Source organism: Delphinus delphis, chromosome 14 (assembly GCF_949987515.2).
Source record: "Delphinus delphis chromosome 14, mDelDel1.2, whole genome shotgun sequence".
In the NCBI taxonomy this organism is placed as follows: domain Eukaryota; kingdom Metazoa; phylum Chordata; class Mammalia; order Artiodactyla; family Delphinidae; genus Delphinus; species Delphinus delphis.
The window spans coordinates 59592186-59616420 of NC_082696.1; the positions used below are offsets into that span (position 1 = coordinate 59592186).

The 24235-nt window shown below is 36.5% G+C and overlaps 1 long non-coding RNA gene across 1 annotated transcript in view; it reads right to left on the bottom strand.

Moving 5' to 3' along the window:
• LOC132437343 (uncharacterized) overlaps positions 1-24235 on the bottom strand; it is a 298528-nt gene that overhangs the window by 79691 nt on the left and 194602 nt on the right. The gene's annotated exons all lie outside the window — the stretch shown is intronic.

Consider the following 24235-nt stretch of genomic DNA (forward strand, 5'->3'; position numbering starts at 1 on the left):
ACATTGATCCAAGTTTTGCCCTCTGAATGACAGACATCAAGTCATATTATTCTTCTATCCTTGGAGATTTCAAATATTGAACAACTATAATGTTTTATCCTTTCCAGACTAAACATCTCCAAAACCTTTAAACCTTACTGCTAAGATAGAATTTTGTGCTTTCTTACCATCCCAAGTGTTCTTGAATACGCTATGGTTCAATGTTTCTCTAAGTCTCAGAGTTTGTTTTCTTAGACACAAATTCTAGGTCCCACCCACATATATCATGATCCAATAATTCTGGGGTAGACTTGGCAATTAAAATTTTTAATTTTCTCCCACTAAATTCTGATACAAATCAATGCTCTGGATTATTAATATATTTCCCTGAACAAAGTCATAACTCTAGTTGAAGGCTACCTGGTTCAAATAAAGGCATTTTATCTCCTTGATTTCAAGTAGTATACTCCTATTGATAGAGTCTAAGATTGCATCATAATTATTAGTATCAACCACTTTCAGTATATAGCAAGTAAAATCTCTAGGAGGTATCTATACCATCGTCTTATGCTCATGCCATTGAAGAGTTCTACTAAGGTACACTGCTGATAAGTAATCACTCTCATTTTTATAGCCTCTCAGCTGCATTTTAGTTTTAGATTTTTCAGTTCAATAAATGTTCCAGAAAAGCAGATCCTCAGGTAAGACATGTGTCTTAGCCAGTTTAGCTTCATAACAAAATACCTAGACTGGGTATTCCTTAAGCAACAGAAATGTATTTTCTCACAGTTCTAAAGGCTGGAAGTGTGAGATCAGGGTGCCAGCATGGTTGCGCTCTAATGAGTGTTCTCTTCCTGACTTGTAGACAGCTACTTTCTTGGTGTGTGTTCACATGGCCCTTTCTCGCTGTATGAGTGTGGAGAGAGAGAGAGAGCAAGCTCTCTGTAGTCCCTTCTTTTAATAGCAATCCCATCATGAGGACACCACTCCGATGACTTCGTCTAAACCTAATCATCTCTCAAAGGCCCCCATCTCCAAATATCACCACATTGGGGCTTAAGACTCCAACATATGAATTTTAAAAACACACAATTCAGTCCATAGCAAAGTATAAACTTTCTCATAATTTGTGCCTTCATAATTGTATGCATGGTCCAACACAGGAAATAACAATGTTCATTCTGTTCCCTCTCACTACTCTTTTCCTCACATTTTTAAATTAAGGCTCAAACTCACCAATATCAAGTAAGCTTCCAGGATTAGCTCTGCCTCTCCTCTACTCATATATATTCAATAAATACTTGAACTGGTTTTGGGTGGTCATATGTTGTATCCGTTTTCCAAGGGTAAAAATCCTTTAGTAAATCTCTACACTACTAGGTTTTACAGACTTCATGTGGTAGGTGATCAATGAATGAGAAATTACTCAAAAGAAGTTAGTAACTTTTTCTACTGTGTCAGTTTCAACCTTAACTTCTTTTAAAAAATGTTTATTAAGGGTTTATTAGGTGCCAGGCACTGTGCTAGACACTGTGAAGAAGCAATGAATAAGACATACATGCCCTCCTTTATAGAGCTGAAAGCTTACATAGGGGGACATGTATTGAACAAATAATCACAGAGATAAATATATAATTAAAATTGTGATAGTCATTGTGAAGGAAAAGCAGAATGAGAGACTATAATGGGGGCCTAATTTAGATGAAGATTCAGGGAAGACTTCTCTGAGAAAGACATTTTAGGAGACACCTGAATAATGAACAGGCAATAGCTAGGCAGAGGGACAAATTCCAATCAGAAGAAATAGAACAGGAAAAGACCCCAAAGCAGAAGCACAGCCAGACCCTTTGTGGAAATGAAAAAAAGGATATGTGACTAAAGTGAAAGGGAAAGTGGATCAGGATGAGGCTGGAGAGTTATACAGGGACCAGGTTATACAGGAACTAGCTAGAAATCCAGATAGAGGGCTTTAGATTTATTCTAAATGTACTTCATAGACACTGAAGAGCTATAGCAGGGAATGCTCACTTTTCAGAAGCTCACTCAGGGCTACTACATATATGCAAAATATGTTGATAGGAGACAAGAAGAAATGCAGAATCAAATTTGGAAGTGTCCATTGTAGATGGTTCAGGGGAGAAAAGATATTTGCTTAGACTAAATGATGACAGTGGATATTTGAAAAAGTAGGCAGATTTGTAATATTATATTTTAGATATATATTCCAAAGGAATCGAAAGGGAGTTATAGAGTTGACACACATTTGCTTTCATAAAATGGCCTCAAACTGTATGCATTTTCTGTAACTGCTACGACCCACGAAGATATCTTTATGCCTAATTGCCTCTTTACCTTTTGTCTAATTGTTCATTTCAAGTAGAAGCTAGATTTGCTGAACTTTGCACAGTAAACAGCACAGCACACTACCCATATTATGGTTCATTCAATTCACTTGATAATCTGCTATCTAACAAGATTTGGGAGTTCTTAGTGAATCAGAATAATAAGTATTGAAGGAGAGTGCCATAAGACACAGATTTTTAATTCAGTTCAAAAGAACAAACCTAACACTCTCTTTAAATGTCACTTTTTCCTAAAAGTTAATGTCATTTTTGAGTCTGGAATGGGAACCTCATAAAATTAGCCTTAAATATAGTCTTCTGGCAACCACTAATATCTCTAACCTCAGTGAAACAAATCTCTAAATTTGCAATGAAAATATAAATGCTCTTTAACGTTGCAATAGATTTCTATATGAAACATGCAGGATTTCCAAATATACATAGGATGCGTAGGATAAGTTTACAAAATAAAAATAGTTTAACAGACAGATTCTTACTACATTTGAATATGGGAATATGAAACTTCTAAACTGTATACTCAGAAAAAAATCACATGGGAAAAAAATTAGTGTTAAAATCATATAACATCCTTTAACTTTTAAAAATCATGCTAACTTTTTTTCTCTCCGAGAATGTCAACTGAAAAAGAAATAAGTTGAACTCATAGCTGCAGATTGTTTTCAATGTTTTCCTTGCTAGAAAAGGGATATATATTTTTAAAAAGAAAATAAGGGGGAAAACCTAGTCAAGAGGAAAGAGATTCCAAAAAGATTTATATATATAAATATCATATCTTCTCTATCAATCCACATTCCAATTTCAACCTTGATCATTTTCTTAATGGCCAATAAGCACTAACCTAGTGTAAAATAGTATAGGAAGGGTATATGCATACATGACAGATAAAATACAAGATGCACCCATTTTGGGTGTTTCTATCATTAAATGCTGTTGCATAAACTGAACATACAATGGGCTATGACACTGGATAAATCATTTGTTTCCACTTGTTATTGATGGCATTTCATAACTCATTTGGGGCTCTGCTTTGCCCCATCACTCGTGAGTTATGAGGTCATCAATCATGACTGGGAATAAATGATTTATGTAAGTCACCCTATTGTATATTTCAGGCAGAGTATACAATAAAACACACACTATTGATTTCTAATACTGTTGCATTATGTGTATCATGTGTGTTTGTGAGACTGTGGTCTTGTGTCATCACTGCCTATGAAGTGTTAAAATAAAAAAAACAAACAACAACAAAAAAGAAATGTTAAAATAAATTATGAGAAGAGAAATGCACAGAAATGATTTAGAGAATTCCCTTTTTAATTAAGATCTTGCTAAAGCAATTTTAAAATCTTCTTGAATTAAAAACACACTGTCGGGCTTCCCTGGAGGCGCAGTGGTTGAGAGTCCGCCTGCCGATGCAGGGGACGCGGGTTCGTGCCCCGGTCCGGGAGGATCCCGCATGCCGCGGAGCGGCTGGGCCCGTGAGCCATGGCCGCTGAGCCTGCGCGTCCGGAGCCTGTGCTCCGCAACGGGAGAGGCCACAACAGTGAGAGGCCCGCGTAACGCAAAAAAACAAAACAAAACAAACAAACAAAAAAACAACCACACTGTCTCAAGGAAAAGGAGTTGTACTTAAGGACATGAATTCAAATATATAAGGTCATGATTAGGAAACAGAAAAGGATGGAGAGAAACCCTTTGAACAGAGCATATGCCACCCTGAATAACCTTCGGACACACTGAGAACACAGTTTCCACTGAGGAATATTTTGTATTTGAACACTTGATAGGATCAGTGGCTTAGTAACAAGAATATCAAATATGAAAAACTTCTTTCAGCCATTTTTAGAGAGGAAAGAGGTAGGGTGGGGAGCAAAAACCAAATTGATTCCTTTCATTGGTGAAAGCTCAGCTCCTTTAACTATAACTGAGGTTGAGTCTGGAAGAATCCACAAGCAAGTTTAATTAACATATTAATTGAAAATAAATATAAAGTGATCAGGAAAATACTCTTATCTGAACGGAGTTCTTTCAAAAGGATACGGCATCTTAAGAGATTGGAAAATCTCTTTTGCTTCCTTCCTATTTCATCCGCCAACTGACTTTTCCATTTTTTTTCCTGATGAGCTTAAAACTATCAACATGGTTTAAAAAAACAAAACTACAAGAAAATGCAAAGAAATTTGAGGGAAGCAATCAAAAACATTGAAAATCAAACCTAGAATAAAAGCATCAAAAATCCAGGAGCTTTCAGCTATTTGCAATTACGAGAGTAATTGCTATTTTAACATGTTTTGCTTGTTCCAAAGAAACTCTGGTTCATAAGCTGAAATTCAAAGAGTTTAAATCACAGCAAAATCTTTCAGGAACTGATCAAGACTAAATATACAATCAAAACAACCTATTATCTACATATTTTAGCTGATTAAAAAAATAAGGTGCCTCTCTGAGCAGTATTACACAGAAGTTGTTGACCACCTGTGTTCAGTTCCCAGTGATGATAAGAAAATAACTATTTAATCTGAAGTATGAAGAATTTAGGTCAGATATAAAGAAAAATTTCTTTATCTTACAGGAAAGTATTAAGTATTGACTTTTTTTTTTTTTTTTTTTGCGGTATGTGGGCCTCTCACTGTTGTGGCCTCTCCCGTTGCGGAGCACAGGCTCCAGACGCACAGGCTCAGCGGCCTTGGCTCACGGACCCAGCTGCTCCGCGGCATGTGGGATCTTCCCGGACCGGGGCACGAACCCGTGTCCCCTGCATCGGCAGGCGGACTCTCAACCACTGTGCCACCAGGGAAGCCCAACTATTGACATTATTGAGTATAGGTGTAGAATTTTCTTTGGAAATTTTTAATAGTAATTTCATTTTTTAGAATGATTTAAATTTGTCCTAATCTAACGGCCAAGGGTTACATTATAAACTCAAAATGATTTCTCACAATTCCTTTCACTGCTTAATTCTATGATGATACTAATTAATTAAGAGCACTGTTGTACAAAGCAACAGCATAAGAGGATTGGGGATTCAAAAGTGAGAGTTGGTAGCTTTAATGACTAGTAAGGTGATATATGAGAAAGTGAGTCAGAGGTCTATGGTCTAGCTAAAAATCCTTGTTTTAAGTTCAATATTATTTAAAAATATTTCATTTTTAAATTTTTATTCTAGATTTTTTTCTAAGTATTCTTATTAAGTATAAGAGTTCTTAACCTATGGTTTTGAATGAGCTTTAAGGGAGTTCAAGAACTACCTAAAATTGTATTAAAAATTGTATATAATGAGCACATATGCATGTTTCTGGGGAGAATGCTTGTAACATTGCTAAACGTTATCAAGTCCAGATCCAGAAACAAACAATTTTTTTAAAAAAAGACTAAAACCGCTGTTTTGAAAGGCTGTCATTCACAATCAAGTCCATTATCCATCTTTCCAAATTGTTTATAAAATTAATTCCATTTTTTTAATGTCTTTCTCTCTCTCTCTCTCTCTCTCTGACCCCGCCCCCCCATGCCCTTGATTCATTTTGGCAATTGGTCAGAAGGAGGTATTTAAATGCTGTGGCTAACTCTGCTATCTTTCAAGAGCCTTTGGGTAAAACCTTGGTTGTAAATTCTATAGCTTGAACTTGTCACATACGGTAACTTCGTTTCTTGTGTGCAAATATCAATTAAATGTGATTTCCCTTCTCCCCCACAAATAATCAACAAGTAGCTGCCATTTATATGTGGCAACTCATATGGAATCAGAATAGTCATTTAAGAAAAAAAATTTTTTTCTCCTTGCCTAAAACTCAGGGTAAACCTTGTAACATTTTAATTTCAGATTTTACATAAAATGTGATGAGATGTGGGAAGATTATCATAATAAGGAGGCTACACAGAGAGGTACGCAGTATAATTAAGGCGGATCCTTGCACATTTGAACAGTAAGTGGTACATGATAAATTCAGGCTCTTTTTAAAAAGAAATTTAAAAAGGGAGAGAGGAAAGGAGAAAGGGAAGGAGGGAGGAAAGAAGGAAAGGAAGGAGGAAAGGGAAAGAAACAGGTTATAAACCTTATTTAATCAGTTTAGAGCTGTTTTAATGAGCTTGTTCCCCAAACATTAGAAATGCTGATGGAGCCACAGCCTATATATTTGGTAGTGTACCAGGTTGGGTATGAAGAGACTGAGGACTTAACCCCAGCTCTGCTCCTGACTCACTGAGTGACCTCAATCCAGTTAACCCATCTGTTGTTTTTCAGAAGGTGATGACTTGAAGACTGCCTAGCAATTGCTGTGCATTAATGGGGTGACAGTCAGAGGGAGACGCCTGGGGCAGGAGAGCTTCAGTGAAAGGAAATCAGCCTTTGCTGCTCTGCCCAATCATGTCAGCACCACTGCTCTTTGAGGGGGCTTCCTGCCATTGTTGCTCCCTGCTCCAGAACACCCCATGCTGCCAAAGACACTGCATGGGATCACTTTTAACAGACAACCTCATTTTCAAATTTCCAGACCACTAAATCAAATGAACCAGTGTAAGGGTAATTTTTTTAAGGTTGCCAAAGAGATGCATAGAAGAGATGCCTATCTTGGGAACAGAGAATTACAGCAGGAGTCTCACTTTGTGATGATTAGAAAAGAAAGTACATCAGAAAGCAGCTTCTTAAGTTTGGGAATTATTTAGATTTTAAGTTGTGTTTTGTTCTACATCAAATTGGATTAGATTCCTTGAATCTTCTAAGACTTTGATCCAGCCCATTTCACATTTACAAATTAAAAAGCAGCTTTGGCAGTGAAAATCATTTAAGATACAACAAGAAAGCTTTGAGGGGCAGATTTAGCCTAAAGGCCCATCCACTTGCACAGTGTCTCATACCAACATGTTTGTACTTTGAGAAAATATACTCAATTCCTATAATTCTAAACATTCTTCAGTAGAACGGCATGCGTTCATGAAACAGCTGTACACCTATGTTCCTTTATACTGTATCATATTTCTGAAGCCAATAATAATTTATTTCATTGGGATTAAGAAAATCAAATTTTCAGGGTATAAAAGTGTTGTACAAATGCAGATTAGTTAAAATATTAACCAAATTTTAAACAAAGTTAAAATGAGGCTTGTCATATTTTTGATAACCTAATATGTCCATGACAAATATACTCACCCTAAATAATCATGTGGAAGTGAGAGCAGTGAGGAAGGAGAGAGGAAGAGGGCTAAACACTCAAAATCTAGAACTTAGACATCAATGAATTTGGCTGAGCAGTAATTTTAAACAGAAAAAGTCACTGATCACCTTATGTGTGAGCAGAAAGTTTGAACCAAAATACAATCCACCCAAACTATAAAGACTAGACCAGGCATACCTTAAGAAAAAAGGATCACCAGCTACCCCCAAACAGAATCCTTCAGCACAGTACAATCCAGCAACTTCCCAACGCCACCATGTGTGTGCAGGGCTTCGTCAATAGGGTTTTTAAAGCACTGCTATTCTCAAGATAGTGCTCACTACATGAACGCTAACATAAATCAAAAATACTGGCGTGTGTTCCCTGTAGTCACTGCTGCTTAATCCGCTTACTCCAACCCTTCCCACCTTCACACAGGGTCATCTCTCCATGTAACCAACATATTCCCCTTTCAAAAATCTTTTCTTTCATGAAGGTTTATAAATGCCTTATTGATTTTTCCACACAAGGCCAGTCAACTTCTGACTTCACAAGAAGAGTTGAATAAAGTGGCTGAACCCACTGCTGTTTCCCTACCAACATAACTAAAGTACTACTGCCCAGTTAATTTTAGTTTTACTAACTGAGCTGGTCATAGAATAGCCATCATCAGTCTCAGAGTTCCCAAAGGACAAAGACCTTTCTGTGCTCCTGTCTGACTACAAAGCTACAAAACCATTGGCCAAATAACTGCATAGCTAGCTTGATTTTCCTCCTGGTTTCAGTCCTTGCTAGAAAACAAGAAGCTTGATGCAGATTCTGAAAACATTCTTTTGCTATCTGATTATCTTTTCAACAAATCAGTTAGTCAAAAAAGATTCTGTCATGTATCTTTTGCATTTTTAAAACATATTAGGATTAAGCTTATAAACTTAAAAATGTTTTTGTCTCTGATTTCATTCATAATTTTTCCACAATTTTTGACTAAATATTTTCTTATCTTTTTATTATTATAGGTTTAAAAATTTTATGCTACTTCATAGTTTTAATTTTTATTTTATTTATATCATTTCGCCCATGTCTTCTTAGTCTCCACTTTCTTTAAACAAAATTGAGTTTTCAAAAATGATTTGCATCAAATTTTTCCTGCTTTAGAAATTGAATAGTTTAAGGCAAAACAATTACACACATTTTACGTATACATATAAAATGGAAAGTAGTAAATGAGTTTACACAGTTGCAAAATTTCTACATTTTACTTAAAGTAATACAGTATTAACCCTAATTAAACTGTGAAAAATTAATGATGTATATTGTAATCCCTATAGTACCATTAAAAATATATGTGTGTGTGCGTATATACACACATATATAAATGGAATTCTAAAAACATTTCTAGAGTCCAAAATAAGACAGCAAGAGAGGAACAGAGGAATGAAAATCAGAGGAGAAACAGAAAACAAATTTTTTAACAACCTAAATCCAAAGACATGATGAATTATATTAAAGGTAAGCAGATTAATAATTCCAATTAGACAGCAGAGATTGTCAGGATGGATTTGTTTAAAAGCAAGACACAAGTCTATGCTTTCTATATGAGATGTATTTTAGATATTAAGACACTGATAGCTTAAAATTAAATGGATAACAAAAGATATATCATTGAAACAGTAAGTACAACAAGGCTGGAGTGGACACCATAGCAGCTTTATTTATAATAGACACAAAATAGAAAGCCTATATTCTGTAAAAAGGGGAGTGTATAAACAAACCAAGATTCATCCATACAATGGAATACTACTTGGCAATAAACAGGGACTACTATTGATATACCCAACAGTATCGATACATCCCAAAAGCATTATGCTGAGTAAAAAGATTTACACAAAACAGGACATACTGTGTGACTCCATTTATATTCCATTCTAGAACAGGTAAAACTAATCTGTGGTGGAAAATATCAGAATGGTATCTTTTTCAAAGTTGCTTGGGGCAGAGACTGACTAAGAAAGGACATGAGGGAATTTTCCAGGGTGATGATAGTGTTCTAAAGCATAACCATGGGGATGGTTGGTTACACAGATAGATGCAATTGTCAAAACACAATGAAAGTACACTTAAGAATTGCGCTTTTCATTCTATGTAAACTTTACACCAAAAGAAAAAATGTAAACAAGTATTGTACACTAGTTAATGATATGCATGGTAGGTGTTTAGGGGAAAATGTACTGATGTCTGTACCTTCATTTGAAAGGATCAAAAAAAATGAAGAATGTAGGAATAGCTAAATGGATATATGTCGGATAAAGTGATAGTAAAATGTCAATAGTCGCATCTAGATGGCAGTTATATGGTGATCACCATAAGATTCTTTCAACTTTTCCACGTTTGAAATTTTTCTGAACAAAAGTTGTAAAATTGCAGGTAAAAAGAAAACTAGAAGGAGGAGAGAGGGGGAGGGATATACAGAGGACTAAATAGTATCTGCTTTACTCTTTTTTTTTTTTTTTTTTTTTTAATTGCGGCACGCGGGCCTCTCACTGCTGCGGCCTCTCCCGTTGCGGAGCACAGGCTCCAGACGTGCAGGCTCAGCGGCCATGGCTCACGGGCCCAGCCGCTCCACGGCATGCGGGATCCTCCCGGACCGGGGCACGAACCCGTGTCCCCCGCATCAGCAGGCGGACTCCCAACCACTGCGCCACCAGGGAAGCCCTGCTTTACTCTTTAAAGTGAAGAGACAAAATAGTCTGAAGCAAATAAAGCAAAACATTATGATTTTAAAGACCCATAATGTAGGATTAATGGGTATTAGTTATATTATTCTCTTTTCTCTCTTCTTCATATCTTTCTTCATGTTTGAAATATTTCATAATTATTTTTTTATAAAATGTAAGTAGTGGAATGAATGTAATGCAGAAGGGGCAATGGACTGAGTTCTGAGACCTGGCATTTTAGTCTCCACTCGGTCATTAGCTGGCTGTGAACCTGGTTCAAGAGATGAAATCTCTCTGGGCCTCAGATTCCTCATTTATAAAATAAGAGAGTTGAACTGAGTGATATATTAGAGATTCATTTTCATCTCTACAATTCTGTAACCTTAAATATGCAAAAATAAACAAAAGTTCATTTTTAGGAATTGCCTCCTGAGAAAACATTATACATTAGACAAATACTCAAAAAGTTAATCATAGAAGTGGTCAGAGAATAATTTCGTGTATAAGGGAACTATGACCTTTATGTATTTACTCAATCTAAACCCAATAAAGTAATATATAAGTGGGGCGAGAGGGGGAACATATCACTAAAGAGCCCAAAACCCAGAAAGAAAAGGGAGCAAAGTTTAATATTTAAGACATGATTTCTACTATTTGGTCTTCCAATAACTTGGAGTCTTGGAAATTCCACTTTAAGCCTCATTTGCTCATCCCTACTATATAGGGGTGAGAGTCAATGACCTTTAAGAATATTGCCAGTTCTAAGATTCTATGATTAGAATTCTGTTTGAGTTAAATATCAGTGAGTGTATATTACCAAAATTTTACCTATCATCTCATAACCATTAGTACCTCTCCCTAAACATCTTACTTAGGAAAAAGGTGAACAGTTTACTGTGTAAAATCTTTGCTGAGTAGTGTGACTTTTTTGAGAGCCACAGCAGAGTACTGTCATTATCAATCCCTACCACACAGCAACCCAGAATTAGCGTTGCCAGTGAATTACAGGCAGTGGACAAATTAATCTTGCAAAACTATTGGGATTAAACTTTTCAATGTAGCATTTTCTGGCTACCAAATGAAACTTCTATCATCTTTAAAAAAAAAAAAAGCGGTAAGAAGAAATTCTTGCACTCAACACTTATCCATGCAACTTATCTACCACATCTGCACAACTATATTCTTTAAGGAAGAAAAGGATGTCTAAAAAGTAACAACTACTGCTACTTCTCAAAAAAATAGACAGCTTTTCTTCCTTAGAGCAATGTTGTTCATAATCATTTCTTATTCTGTGAACGTCTTATTTTGAATAAAAAATTACTAAATCCCACATGGTAAGGCAGCATTTCTTACCTGAAAGACAAATCTTTCAATATTTCTAAGATCATCTCCCTTCTCAAAAACTGAAATGTTATGTCCTTGGAGAAATTTATCTTTTTGGACATACAATAGATTGGGAGCAATTTCTTCTTTTTCTTCCTTCTCTCCTTACTACTTTCTTAGTTCCTTTTCCTTTCTTTTTATTTCTCATTTGATTTTTCTTTTTTTATGCCTAACTTAAGTTTATCATTTCTCAGTGTCCTAATATGGTTAACACTTAAGTCTTCCTCAATGGAGTCTAGTAGGAACGCATTCCATTGTGCAAAAGAGCTTTTGCCAAGAGAGCTATAGAGGAAACAAAAGGATCTGAAGGAACAAATCTATTTTTCTGTCATTATGTACCTGAAAGGAACCTGCCACTAGAAGAAAATCTATTTAGTTCTGCAGTATAACTAATTGTACATGTTTAGACAAGAATCCCTAATGTTCAAAGAAACTACATTATGCCATAGAGTAGGGCCATTTTTCATTTTTAAGAGTTGATATAAGCTTCAGGTAGCTGTGGAGTCCATTTGCCCATTGTACACAATAGTTTTATGAAAGCTAAGAAACCAAAGGACCATGGAAAATTGATAGCAGCTACATCCAATAGATGTTGAAAAACAACAGTGTGAGCTTTATATTTTTGCTTAATATTCTTCATGCCCATCTCTAGTCTAAATGCCTTTCAAAAAAACTTGGATGCACTTTTATTCCACTGTTTTTAAGCCCCAAGAAAGACATAAATTTAACAATAAACATTAACTAGAATGGCCCAAGGCAAAAGTATCTTTTTTTTCAAGGGGCAAGCAGAGCCAAATTAGTTGGCTCTCCCAGAATCAGTCTGTAAGGTGGAAAAAAGAATGTTAATATTTCTGTGGCTTATATTTCTTTGAGAGGGAGGAAAGGCGGACATATTCCCTGTGTTTCTCATACAGTTTAAGCTGTGGTTGGTTGGACTTGGTGAGGTGGAGATGGAGAGCAGCATGAAGAACTTTTTCTAGGAATATTCTAAAGGTCATGAGATTCCTGGATTATCCAGAAAAGATATGGAACTGTTTCCTATCTCCTATCCCCATTTCTTATAGACATATCCACTTTAAAGAAGAAAATCCTGGTTCCTCTAATATGGCAGTGTGTAGGAGATAAGTGCTGTTATCCCACATATCACTCCTCTAAACCTCTCTAAACTCAAATCAATATATATTATATACACATATATAATACATAACTTCTTTATTCCATTACTTTAGAGCAAAGAAGATAGGAGAAAATAGCAAAAAGAAGGGGGACGCTTAATGTGGCTGCAGGGCCTGTGTGTTTAGGTAAGGCAGGAAAGGAAGGCTGCTAATCAAAATAGACTTGGGGGCTGCTTTTCTGGGTGAAGTTGCCAGATCCCTTCCATGCTGGTAAAGGGACTCATGCTAAATGACGATTGTCTTCCTGATAAGTTGTGTACCTGATTATCCAAAAATGGTTACCAATGTCTAGATATTCTTTCTACCTTACCAAGAAGCCAGAATCTGCTAGGTATTTTTTTTTCCCCCATCATTTTATCACAATTTGGATTCATAATCCTTTTACTAGACATCTTTCTCCTCCCTCCCCACTGTTTTCACAAACAGTTCCAAAAGGGGAACAAACAAATCATCTGAAGGGAACTAGTTATGGATCTGGAAAAACAAGGCCATTCTTAGAGACACACAGAATCGAAAAGATAGATTGCCTGAAATGTTGTATCTCCCAGTTTTAAATTGAAACTATGCTGAATACTATTAATAACAAGCTAAACAGAACACAACAGGAGCATTTACAGTCCAATTATATTATTAATGAAAAAATAAACTATTTCCTCTATGTCATAAAATGCTATTTTCCAAATAGATGCATGCATTTTCCTGGTATATAGCTATGCCTTCTAAGCAATTTATTTTATGAAACATGCTGTTAAAAGTGACTGTTGATAGAAACTGTGTTTAAAAATTCTGAAGACACAGGTTAGCAGGTGAGTCATACTCAAAAAATAAAGCTTGGAGAAAATGCTACGCATATTGCAAAAGAAAAGGGACTCAAAATGGAGAATTAAGCAGCCAAAATGCATATATAAACATTTCTGTCTCTTTTCCTCCTTATGAGCAAATAGAATATGGCTAAATATGAAATTCAATTTGTACTGTCTTTCTAGTCAGAGGTCAAACGATCCCTGAGACATGGCTTTGCTCTAAACTGGCAACACAGAATAAAAGCACTTTTCAGACTCTTATCAGGAAGTACAATCTTGAACCCACAACTACTTGTCACAAATTAAAAGCTGGATTCATAGAAATGTCATTTTTACAGAGCTGCCCAAATTTTTTGGAGTCCCAGTATTTCTTTAGTCTTTGTAACAATCTATCCCTGGATTAGGTTAGACCACCAGACATAACCTGAGCCTTCTACTGACCACATGCAGGGCTTCTCATCACACATATATAACTAATTTTTCAGTGACAATTGTCGGGGAAAGATTCTAAGTCTGATGAGGACAAGGGATATATGTCTTGCTCACAACCATTTTCCATTTGCTACAGTGCCAAATGACACACAGGATGACTACTGAATGAACAAACAACCTTGGAATTGCTTCCACTGACTTGCTTTACCAAAATGCTACACAGCATATAACTAGTTTTCATCACACTAATGTGTGTGTTGACCATAGGCTATGGTTAAGGGACATATTTCCCTGAATTATACAATGTTCTGTCTGTGAAGATCCAGGAGATAAACTCCCCTTGAGCCTGGGTACCTGGAATAGTTGCAGGTACACTATGCAACTGGAATAATCTCCTAAAGACTCAGTTTATTCTCTTGATTCTGGCTCTGGGCATCTTGGAATTAATTGTTTCCATCTTTGTGTTGGTTGTTAGAAAGCTGAGGACTAAATGTGCGGCCCATATCTAGCCAGTTCATAGGGCTTCACAGTGTGCATTCAGTGCCACAGTTACACTCCATGTACTGTCCTTCCCTTCTCTGGTTTTTCCTTGGCTTCATTTCCCTCACTTAGTTTTAAATTTATGTTATGTATCTTTGTAAGCCACGTTAATTTCTTTCTGAATCAAGGTGGGACATAAATAAATTGATTTTTCCTTTCATGTAGAAGTTATTAACTTTGCTGAAGAAGAGAAGGGGCAAAGGAAGACAAAATAATAGACTTCGGCAATGTACGGCTGATTTTAAGAGACCTTAGGGATACCCTGTGAAGAGAAGATACTATTTCTATCCCATATTGTATAGTTTTAGTTTTATGTACAGCACAAGGCAATTGCACAATGTCAACCCTTTTTATTGTTACATCCATTATTTTAATGCTACAAAATATTTAAAAATAAAAAACAAAGGAATGTAACTGGGCCAGAAGAAGCTTAGCTTTTACTTATGGTTGGAACATTAGGAACAAGGAAAATTGAAGAAACTGTAAACACGTATGGAAAACATTGGTATCGAGTAGACAGAATGACCTCTTGCTGCTGAATTTTGTTTTGAGATATGGGGTCCCTCCCCATACTCCTCTCTTTTACAGAGTGAATTATCAATATTTCATGAGAGGTAGATTCTCATGAGACAGAGAAATAGATGAATGTTAGATAGAAGCAAATAATCACAATTTTTCTAAGAACTAATACTTGAGTTGAAAAGTTTATTCAGAAGTGCAGTTGCATTGTATCATGCTCTGACAAAATTATGATAATAGTCAATCTGAACACAAACTATTTCTGTGTTTGCTATTGCTACCCCTATATCTATTTACCAAGTACATTTAACTAAAAGGAAGAAACAATGACAAAGGAACACACACACACACACACACACACACACACACACACACACACACACAGTCATCTGCCCCTAAATAGCAAAGACATCTCTGCCATGCCCATCTCTGCTCCAGGTTCAGGCAGAGAAGTACTGTCAGTCTATTTTAGCACACTGATTTAAATTCTGTACGTCTTTATAAATGCAGTTATCATTACCATTGTTGCCTTATCACTCTCCATGATTGCTTTCTTTCAGTCAAGAACAAAGGCAGTCTGAATATAAATGTTTTGTCATAAAACTGCTATTCAAACAATAAAAAAGGTTATAATAGTACTAAAAATAATTTACCCCCAAGACTACCACATAGACTGGCATTGTGCAGACTAAGGGCCACAAAGCACCTCCATCCACACTCACACTATCCTTTGAACTCTTCCACTGCATCTGTACTCACAGCTGCATGATTTTAAAGACAATTCAGATATCGTCACATGGTTAGGATATCCAGAACCATATTAGCATAAGATTTTTTAAAAGACACAAGTTATTTTTAGCAATATTATCATTACTGTACCTAAGAAACATGGGATAAATTAGATTGAGAGTTTGTGTCTTTCAAAGAGAAAGTCACTTTTAAATTTGTTACTTTGAGGGAAGATGGATAAACACGTAGCATATATATATACACTAATGTACATACATATACACACACATATGTATCATCTACACACATATACACATCACATGTAGACACATATACCTATTTAGTATATACACACATATGTCATACACACATAAATCGTACACATAAATATCATGTGTACATACACACACATGAACACATATATCCTATATATATCATACATAAACACACACATATAAAATCTTTACTCTGAAAATTCTTTTGTTGGCATCAGGACTGGCTGTGCACTGCCACCCAGGGGCAGGCTACAACATTCTAAGACTGGTATCTTGCCAAAAGTCATTCAAAGTCATTACCGAATACATCCTGGATGGTCCTTCATGGTAGCTGTTAGCATTTCCATTGCATGTCTCTGTAGTTTTGGTGTCCTTTCCCATAGCCTGAATGCACATTGCAGAGAAAGGCAGAAAAAGGGAAGAGAGAAAAGAATGCCAAACAAGCAAAAGACCACCAAGAAGGAAATAAACAAATTATACTGACAAGACTGACAAGAAGGAATAAGAGAGAGGGAAAGAGGGAAAAGAGGAAGTTTATCAGGGCTTCATTCCCACTGCTCTGGGTAAATATCCCTCCTTGCAACAATAAAGACAAATAAAGTACAAAGAAAGGATAAAACAGAAGATTACAGACCTGGACGCTGTTTGATAAATGGCACTCTACTTCACTCTGCTTATTGTGTACTTTATACCTCACTCCTGAATATGGAAGAGAATTTTATTAAAGATTTAGCCACGGTGGTGGTGGTGACTGGCTCACAGTAATTTTCCTACAAAGTAGTTTAATCTATCACAGGGCAGACAGTGCACCTTCTTACCATGTATCATATCTGTCTATTGAGTAGGTGCTATCCAAATCCAATTTCTTTTCATTTTTGGAACCTGTGATGCATATTCAAGATACACTTTCGTTTTGTCTTTGTCCTAAACTGGGTGCTGTATTGAGATTGAGGTGGGGGGAGGGAAAGTACTAATAAAAAGGAAATCTGCACTCTATGGTTTCTATATCATTCTTGTCATTTTTTGTATATTACAAAAATAAATTGCATAATTTCAATGGCATATAATATTGGTCACATGTGGAATCACCAAGAACTTTAATATTTATGGATATGAATATGAAGCACCACTGATTATGGAATGAACTTAGAAAATCATTACAGTCAAGTTCCAGTTTTGAGCTTTGTGGAGCACACAGGGGTTGTTCCATTCAATAATGAGATGACTCGTGCAATAACAGGGAAACTGTTCCAACCAAAATCATTCAGCAGTTCATTAGGTGGTAAAATGTAAATCCAGAAGTGTCATAAGCAAGGTGTCTTCAGAGGGCTCTGTTATGGAATCACAGAAATTAGAAAAGCCCTGTGAGGTCACTCACTTCATCCGTATCTGGTAACAGAGTGCTCTCAGCAAAATATTTTCAAATATAAAGTCCATGCTCCCATCATGAGATTCTACTATTTCTCCTTTCATTGCATTTCTGTATTTCACTGCGATGAATTGTTTTCTAACCTGACAACTGTTTCCTTTAATTGTTATTGGTCTTTTTGTAACAAATAAGCCATTCTGCCCTTACCCAGCTGCAACAAAATCTTTCACACTACTGCTATATCCTATTTATAGACTCCCTTTAAAACTGACCTTACAGGGGCTTCCCTGGTGGCACAGTAGTTAAGAATCTGCCTGGCAGGGGACACCGGTTCGAGCCCTGGTCCGGTAAGATCCCACATGCCGCGGAGCACCTAAGCCCGCGAGCCACAACTACTGAGCCTGCGCTCTAGAGCCCGCGAGCCACAAATACTGAGCCCACGTGCCACAACTACTGAAGCCTGTGTGCCTAGAGCCCATGCTCCGCAACAAGAGAAGCCACCACAATGAGAAGCCTGCGCACCACAACGAAGAGTAGCCCCCGCTCATGGCAACTAGAGAAAGCCCTCACACAGCAACAAAGACCCAAGGGAGCCATAAATAAATAAATAAATAAATAAATATTAAAAAAAAAACTGACCTTACACATATCTTTTAATTATAAGGCTAATTAGCATATAATTTGGCCAGAAAAATTTACATTTAGAATCACAAACTATTATTGTTATATAGTCCCTTGGAGAACCGAGAAGTCCCAGACACAGTCAATTCCCATCTACCAGCAATTTACAAGGTACATCTCTTCAATTTCCAAGCTGTTTCCACCCTAAGCATCTTGGACCCTTTCTTGTTTGGTCCCAAATACAAAATAAGATTTTGGAAATATTAAAAGTAGCTCTTTATCAGGAAAACTTTGAGCCCCCTCCAATCTTGCAGAAGTCCTGCAATTTAAAGATGAGAAAATAACTGAATCCCAGAAAGTAATTTGTCTGTATGGTCAAATAACGAATTGATTTACATTTAGACAGGAGAGAATAGATTTTAAATTTAAAAGAGATAATTTCAGATCCACCTTTGCAGTTAACTAGTTGTGTGACTTTGGATAAACCATTAGCTTTCTGAGCCTCAGTTACTTGTCTGTAAAATGGAAATAATAATACTGAGCACATGAGTGTTTTATATGAATCAAGATAAAGTATTTAAAATGCTATTATCACAATGCCTGACACACAATAAGAGCTCAGTAAATGACATCAATCAGTCACAAAACCAAGCCTAGAAGCCACTGTGTAATGGGATTTCTTTAGCCACATTTATTCATGCCTATCTTCTCTTCTTCACCTATATATTATAAAGCAGTGCTTATGATGAAGACAAAATTAAGCTTTCATCTAAGACTAGGTACAAGGTATTTATTTTTCAAAACAATCAAGTTTATTACAACTAAAGAGTTTTTTAAAAGTTTGATTATAGAAACTAGAATGAGTTAGGGCTTCCCTGGTGGCGCAGTGGTTAAGAACCCGCCTACCAACGTGGGGGACATGGGTTCCAGCCCTGGTCCAGGAAGATCCCACATGCTGCGGAGCAACTAAGCCCATGCGCCACAACTACTAAGCCTGCGCTCTAAAGCCCACAAGCCACAACTACTGAGCCCACGTACCACAACTACTGAAGCCCGTGTGCCTAGAGCCTATGCTCCACAACAAAAGAAGCCACCGCAATGAGAAGCCCGCGCACCACAACGAAGGCCCAATGTAGCCAAAAATTAATTAATTAATTAAAAAAAAAAAAGAAATAGAATGAGTTAGATATTGCACCATGAAAAATTTAGCCCTGGGTTTGGGAGCAATGGGGAGATAATAATCAGTAATATTGGAAAGAACCTGATTTTTCATTCATTTCGTAAAATATACTGATAATAAACTGTTTATGTAAATACTTTTTAACCTAAATTAATACTATTATATGATCTTTATGTAAGTTTCTGTTTTAAAGTAAAATGCATTTTTTCATGTTATAAAAATAGTACAAGTATTGAAGAAACTTTTCAGAGTACAGAAAGAGAAAAAAATTATTCATAATCCCACTATCCAGAAATCATTGTTTTTAATATTTGGTAGAAATTCTTTAAAATATTTTAAATACATATTTTACAATTATTTCATATAAAATTAGGTTATATTCTACACTTATTCCCAATTATAAATGGTGAACATATATCCATAACATTATATATTCTTGAAAACATATATTTTAACTGGTATATCATAGGGATTTGTCAGTACTTTATTGAACTCCTCTTCTATTCTAATATATTTATACTGTTTTCAATAACTGCAATAAGCATCCTTTATTTCTGTGCATTCCTCTTGAATTAGAATTTTCTGTCATTCACTGAACTAAAATCTCCTTGAAGCCACGGCTCTTGTCCAACCTCTATTTGATTTTACTGCTGGTATAGTGTGAATTTTCAGTAAGAACTACCCTAAGAAATATGATCCTTTCAATTAACATTCGACAAAAACATTTCCCTTTGCAAACACTACAAAACTAATTCACAATTTGGGATTTACACTTCTCTGATTTCTTTATACTGTCATAATAAGTTTTACATGGAAAATTTAATAATTACCACTAAATATGCCCCCCTTTGGAATTTCCTTCATAAACTATAGAGCTTCATAAATATCAGTACAATCAAGATACATCCAAAAATTAAACTGTTTTGTTAATCTCTGTAGTACCTAGATGCCCAACATGAAGAGACGAAAAGGCTGACAACCAAAAAAACTGTCCTTTATCCAGAGATTGCAAAATGATCACATCTTTTAGATGCTATCTCTTGAAAAATCTAAACACTAACACTGACTCATATTTCTGATAGGTGTTTCATATTTGAAGAACACATTTACCTTATACATTTACACAATTTGGAGATTTAAATTCGCAATTGTAAAAGTCCAACATTTAAAATGATTTTGGCCATCTGCACTAGTTTTGGAGACTTCCTGTCTGAAAATTAATCTAAGAGTGATTTTGAAGTCAGGTCATTATAATAACAAAGAAAAAAGCACCAAATTACATCATGCTGAAAGTGAAAAAAAATTAAAAACTCAAAATTAAAAAAAAAAGTAACCAGAAATTTGAACATTTTAAGAATGATGATAATTGTCCTTGAGGGGGGGAAATGGGCAAAAAGTATACTCACTCTAAAGAAAAAAAAAAGTGCTATAGGAAGTTCTTCTTTTCAAAAAATGATTTTAAGTATGTGCTTACCATATGTTAAACTAATGCTATGATACTTCCTCTATTCATCACCTTCAAATTCCTTCTATTCTGACTATTCCAAAGTAAAAAGCACTCTACTGGCAACAAAAGAGTTTTACTTTTTATTTATTTATTTGCGGTACGCGGGCCTCTCATCGCTGTGGCCCCTCCCGCCGCAGAGCACAGGCTCCGGACGCGCAAGCCCGGCGGCCATGGCTCACGGGCCCAGCCGCTCCACGGCATGTGGGATCCTCCCGGGCCGTGGCACGAACCCTCGTCCCCTGCATCGGCAGGCGGACTCTCAACCACTGCGCCACCAGGGAAGCCCGAGTTTTATTTTTAATACTGCTTTATTTATATTCAAAGCATGAGGCACCAGTTATAATGAAAGAGGTTAGTGCGTTCTGGAAATCATGAGACTTTTATCCAGTCTTAAGATGCATTCTCTAAGCACAGAAGCTTCTCACCAAAAGTGAAGAATAAGACTTGTTTAAGGATACTTATATAGAGATAATTTAGACATTTGTAAAATAAGTTTATTTTCACACTTCTAATAGAATCAGTTACCAGGGCCAGCAGCACAATGAAATAGTCAGGTCAGGAGCAAACGTTTCATGCCTTGCACCTACTGCACCTACTGCCGCACAGCGCCACCTGGTAGCAGGATGAAGAACTGTGTCACTGTGGCCTCCTGAGAAGTCACTAATTGGTACAGTACACTGTGTTCTTCTGAAAGTCCCCAACTGATGCTGACCTCATTTTCCTCATTAAAAATGGACACATTCACATACCAACTTTGAAAGGCTGGGTGTTTTGCTCACTTGGGTTTTGTTATTTGTACTTTTTAAGCATCTTAATTTAGAACACTTCATTTTCAAAGGACATCTTCACTGCAGCTGATCACAGCTGATGATGATGAATGTATCCACATTTTTCAAAAATAATTTGTCATCAGTTTTCTTGGAAATCATCACAATAAGTTAATTTACAGTGGTGACACAAAGAAAAATCCAGTGTTCAGCTGAGTGTAGCCTCTTTGGAGAAGAAACAACAAAAACAAAAAAATAATAACCTCTCATATCCATAAACTTGAATCATTCCAATTTTTATTTATATGTCTGCACACATAGAAACATTTGTATTTGCACCCTCTGTATGTATCTAAACACATGGTTTGTACCTATTAACATGAACAAAATCTTATTAAATCCTTTGACCCTTCTCTTCACAGTGATTTACTTTTAACCTGAATACATGTAAACAACTGGAGACATTTACAAAACAAACATTTCAATGACAACTATTTCCATAATCTGACCAAATGTTTCACTCTTTTGACTGAAAAAGAAATTTTTGGTATCCATTGTTCTTTAGGCCTAAACAATTATCATTTGTCATTCCCATTTCTTCATAACTGCACACTTTAAAAAAATGGAGGAGAAAAGGAAGTGATAATGACTGTCTTTAGATTTCCAGTATAAATAGAGATTCTAAAAATAATGTTGCCAACTCATTGAGCAAAATACCAAGCAGGGTTCATGCTCATATTTAGCTTGCTAGATGGTTCTAATAGAAGAAGTTAGTACCCCTCTCTGCATTACATTAGTTTTCCTGACCATAAAACAGAAATAATATTTGACATATCTCTAACTTGTGGGGCAATTCTCACTTAAAAAGAAAAGAAAATATTTTCCTTTTGCTTCGTTCCTTCTAGTCTTTTCTTCCATGGATTCTAAGAAACTAAAAATTTACCTTAGAACCAATCAAAACACTTCCAGTTCCTGGATATTTAAAAGCTCACAAAATTGTTTGCCCAGTAAAAATATTATAGGATAGAAGACAGAGCCCTTCAGATTATATGCCCACACAGAGACCCCTTTTCACCTTTTCCTTTAGGTCCCTTATAATGTGCATGAGGTAGGAGGAATATGTTATAGGAAGGACATATTTACTGGGAAACAGCTTAAATCACTTCCTGTTGATGCACTTCCCTTCTTTCCTCAAAGCCCAGGGCTGAAGTAGCAATCACCACATTGGAGGAGAGAAAACAGGCAAAGAAACGTGTTCTTTCCAGCCTACCAGTCTGAACAGGCTTCCCCACATTGGTGGACTCTCTCAAGCAGATGTTGAGATAAGCCCTGCAAGTTAAAACTGGGAGGTACAGGGGAATGACAGCTTATTCAAAAACCTTGTGACCTCATTTTTGTATTTAATTGGAATGAGCAGCACACTGTGGTCATCAGGACTGAATCTAGCCTGCAGAGTTGCCCTCAGGGACTGCTCTAAGCAGAGAGGTCCCAAGCTTACATACCCTGGATAGATTTGGAAGAACAAGCTTTGTACTTCCCTCTGCAGTCTTTGCTGGTTCATCACTGCTTAATACACCATGAGTAGCAACACAGACACTTAGATATAGATACACTACATAAAATATGTATTGGATACCTCTTAGGCCTCACTTCACATCCTCCTAGCTAACTTTTTTCTCCAACTTTTGCTGTGGCAGCCAGCTGCCTTCAGGTATGACCCTGCAGCCCCTCACTTCAGGGCTACTGTGTGCTCTAGCAAGACTGGCTAGATAATCCGCAAAGCCCAGCAGAAAATGAAAACATGAGGTCTCTTGTTCAGAAGTAATTACGAATTTCAAAACAGTGAGAGCACAGCATTAAACAAAGCATTAGGACCTTCAAGGTATTGGCCCCAGTGGCTGCACAGAACACTGACAGATCAATACACATGAAGCCAGCCTGTTCTCTTGCTTTCTGCAATCAAACTTCTCTGCTGTGACCCCATGTTGGCATCTATTCAACTAAACTTGGAAATGCAGGAATTAACACCTGCATTGCTCAAGCAACTCTTGAGCAATGGGAGATGGAAAAAAAGGGATAAATGCTCCCCTTTTTTATCCTTTAGATGTATAATTCTGATGTATGTTCTACAGGGCTCCTCCAGATTCTCTAGCAGAATGGAGCCCTAAATACTCACAGTGAAAGTCAGCTTAATAACACACCCCTAGCTTGTCATTCCTTTCTTCTTTGTTTCACTCTTCTCAGCTGCTCCCCCCGTTCCTTAAAGACTGGGCGCTATAAAACTCTTAGAGGAAAACATAGGAAGAACACTCTTTGACATAAATCACAGCAAGATCTTTTCTGATCCACCTCCTAGAGTAATGGAAATAAAAACAAAAATAAACAAACGGGACCTAATGAAACTTAAAAGCTTTTGCACAGCAAAGGAAACCATAAACAAGACGAAAAGACAACACTCATCATGGGAGAAAATATTTGCAAACGAATCAACGGAAAAAGGATTCATCTCCAAAATATACAAACAGCTCATGCAGCTCAACATTAAAAAAAGAAACAACCCAATCAAAGAATGGACAGAAGACCTAAATAGACATTTCTCCAAAGAAGACATACAGATGGCCAAGAAGCACATGAAAAGCTGCTCAACATCACTAATTATTAGAGAAATGCAAATCAAAACTACAGTGAGTTATCACCTCACACCAGTTAGAATGGGCATCATCAGAAAA